The sequence below is a fragment of the Prunus avium genome, chromosome 3, assembly GCF_965620075.1.
Source record: "Prunus avium chromosome 3, drPruAviu1.hap1.1, whole genome shotgun sequence".
Taxonomy (NCBI): Eukaryota; Viridiplantae; Streptophyta; class Magnoliopsida; order Rosales; family Rosaceae; genus Prunus; species Prunus avium.
In genome coordinates, this window is record NC_142286.1 from 19,150,712 (window position 1) to 19,153,919 (window position 3,208).

General features: G+C 39.1%; 1 non-coding gene across 1 annotated transcript; it reads right to left on the reverse strand.

Moving 5' to 3' along the window:
* Positions 1-1,625: 1,625 nt before the first annotated feature.
* LOC148295715 (small nucleolar RNA R71) lies at positions 1,626-1,732 on the reverse strand. The gene has a single exon (XR_015834878.1). It is a non-coding gene; the product is annotated as a small nucleolar RNA R71 (small nucleolar RNA).
* Positions 1,733-3,208: the final 1,476 nt, after the last annotated feature.

Sequence of the window (3,208 nt, forward strand, 5' to 3'; positions counted from 1 at the left end):
ATCCTTCTAGACGTGGAGAAGCTCTTGGAGAAGCATTGGACACTACAAGAACTTCAGAAAAGGGTTTTTCTACTCTTATGGCATTCATTATGTTTTCCCATTTCTATTTTAGTTTCTTTTCCATTATGAGTAGCTAAATCCATAACTAGGGCTTCGATGTAACCTAACATGAATATTCTGGGTTTATAAGTTTGGAGTTTCAAGTTTGATTCATGATTCATGTTCTTATTCATTATGCTTATAAGTTAACATGCTTGTTTGAATGATTGATCACCATTAGAACTTGTTTGTTAACTATCTTGGTTTGAATTAAGAGTAGACACCATGCTTTAATTCGAATTGAACTATGAATAGGAAGAGTATGTATGGACATTCGACAACAGGGATTAGATACATGCTTGGTTGTTTAAATTGTTCTTCTATGCTTAATGGGTTCCTAATGCTTAATTTTAGGTTAGATAACAAATGATCAAATTAGGGAATTAGGAACACAAGGTTTGGACCAAACACCATGGCCTAATCATACTTTAGCTAGAATCAATCTTTGAATCTGAATTAGACTTGTTACTTGACTCCATATAACCCAGAATTGAATTGTTATGGTGATTCGAATGCCCTAGTCTCCAAATCTGTTTTTCAACTCTTAAAACCACTCTTTGTTACACTTGTTTATTTGCTTTCATTTGCAATTTCAGTTTGCTCACTTCCTTTCACAATCACAATCACTCTCACTTTAATTTCTGTTTTAGACTTAACTTCCTAACTTCTTGAATTCGGTAATCTACGTACATAACTAATTTGAACTTCTCAGTCTTCGTGGGTACGACCTCGTACTTGTCTTGCTATACTACTAATTGCCCCGTACAATTGCGAGTTAACATAATAATTAACAACAAATTTTGGCGCCGTTGCCGGGGACTGAACGAAAGTTCTTCCCTGGTTATGTGCCCAAGGTTACCCTATTCTTTTTAGTGTTTCTAATTAATCTAATTTTCTGTTTCAGGTAGTTTATGTCTAAAAGACCGTTCCTTGAACAAGTGAGGTCTTCGTTCCAACGCTCCAAATCTTTGAACGCAGGACCATCGTTGCAACCCAACCGGGTGATCTCTGAAGTTCATAATCGTCTAGAAAGAGAGTTGTCAACTGCAAAAGAGCAAGCTCTTGCCACATTTACAAGTATTGCTCTCCACACTGAACTTCCTGGTTCTTCACCTTCAAATTCGGAAGCAAGTTCAGACTAAGAAGAAGAAGAAGAAGAGATGGCTGCCAATGAGTTCATGGGAGAACTTGATATCCCAACAATTCCAGCATCTCCTTCAAGCATTTTGCTGCCCACTGTAGCTCGAAATTATGAGCTTAAATCTTCTCATCTTAATATGCTGCCTTCCTTTTATGGTTTACCTAATGAAGATCCATTAACTCATATAAAGGATATTTTTAATGTTGTGAGTTCTTTTCCCTTGACAGGTGTGACAGAAGATCAACTTCGAATGAGAGTGTTTCCATACACTTTGAAGGATAAGGCGAAATATTGGTTGAATTCTTTGAAGCCTGGTTCACTCACTACATGGGCTGCCATTCAAAAGAAGTTCTTGGAGAAATACTTCTCCACGCAAAAGACCGACATGCTTAGGGATAAGATCTTGTTATTTGCACAGCAAGATGATGAATCGTTTTGTGAAGCATGGGAGAGATTCAATGGGCTGCTCAACCAAAGTCCTCATCATGGGATTCCATTGAAGCTTCAAATGCGTATGTTTTATAAAGGACTAACCCCTTCTAGTCATAATATAGTCACCAATTTTGCAGGTGGTTCTTTTAAAACCAAAACTCCAGAAGAAACATACAAACTCTTTGAGGAGATAGCAATGGAGACCCAACATACGGATACAAGAGATAAACGTGTCATAATATGGTGTGCGGAGTCATTTGGAGAGTTTTGAGTAAAATCCAATCGCTAGAAGTATGGAATATACCAACCACTCCAGTTAGGAACGAACTGCCGTTGAACTTGAATTGTCCAATTTGGAACACCTATTGATTTCAGATCGAGCCCAAAACTTGGGCAACATCATAATATGGTGGGAGGATCATTTGGTGAGTTTTGAGAGAAATCCAATCGCTAGAAGTATGGAATACACCAACCACTCCAATTAGGAACAAACTTTCGTTGAAATTGAATTGACCAATTTCTCACACCTATTGATTACGGATCGAGCCCAAAACTTGGGCAACATCATAATATGGTGGGAGGAGTCATTTGGTGAGTTTTGAGTGAAATCCAATCGCCACCAACCACTCCAATTAGGAACGAACTGCCGTTGAACTTGAATTGTCCAATTTCTCACACCTATTGATTTCGGATCGAGCCCCAAACTTGGGCAACATCATAATATGGTGGGAGGAGTCATTTGGTGAGTTTTGAGTGAAATCCAATCGCTAGAAGTATGGAATACACCAACCACTCCAATTACGAACGAACTGCCGTTGAACTTGAATTGTCCAAATTCTCACACCTATTGATTTCGGATAGAGCCCCAAACTTGGGCAACATCATAATATGGTGGGAGGAGTCATTTGGTCAGTTTTGAGTGAAATCCAATCGCTAGAAGTATGGAATACACCAACCAATCCTATTAAGAACGAACTGCCGTTGAACTTGAATCGTCCAATTTGGAACACCTACTGATTTCGGATCGAGCCCAAAACTTGGGCAACATCACAATATGGTGGGAGGAGTCATTTGGTGAGTTTTGAGTGAAATCCAATCGCTAGAAGTATGGAATACAATAACCACTCCAATTAGGAAAGAACTGTCGTTGAAATTGAAATGACCAATTTCTCACACCTATTGATTTCGGATCGAGCCCAAAACTTGGGCAACATCATAATATGGTTGGCGGAGTCCTTTTGTGAGTTTTGAGTGAAATCCAATCGCTAGAAGTACGGAATACACCAACCACTCCAATTAGGAACGATCTGCCGTTGAACTTGAATTGTCGAATTTCTCACACCTATTGATTTCAGATCGAGCCCAAAACTTGGGCAACATCATAATATGGTGGGAGGAGTCATTTGGTGAGGTTTGAGTGAAATCCAATTGCTAGATGTATGGCATACACCAACCACTCCAATTAGGAACGAACTGCCGTTGAACTTGAATTATCCAATTTCTCACACCTATTGATTTCGGATCGAGCCCCAAACT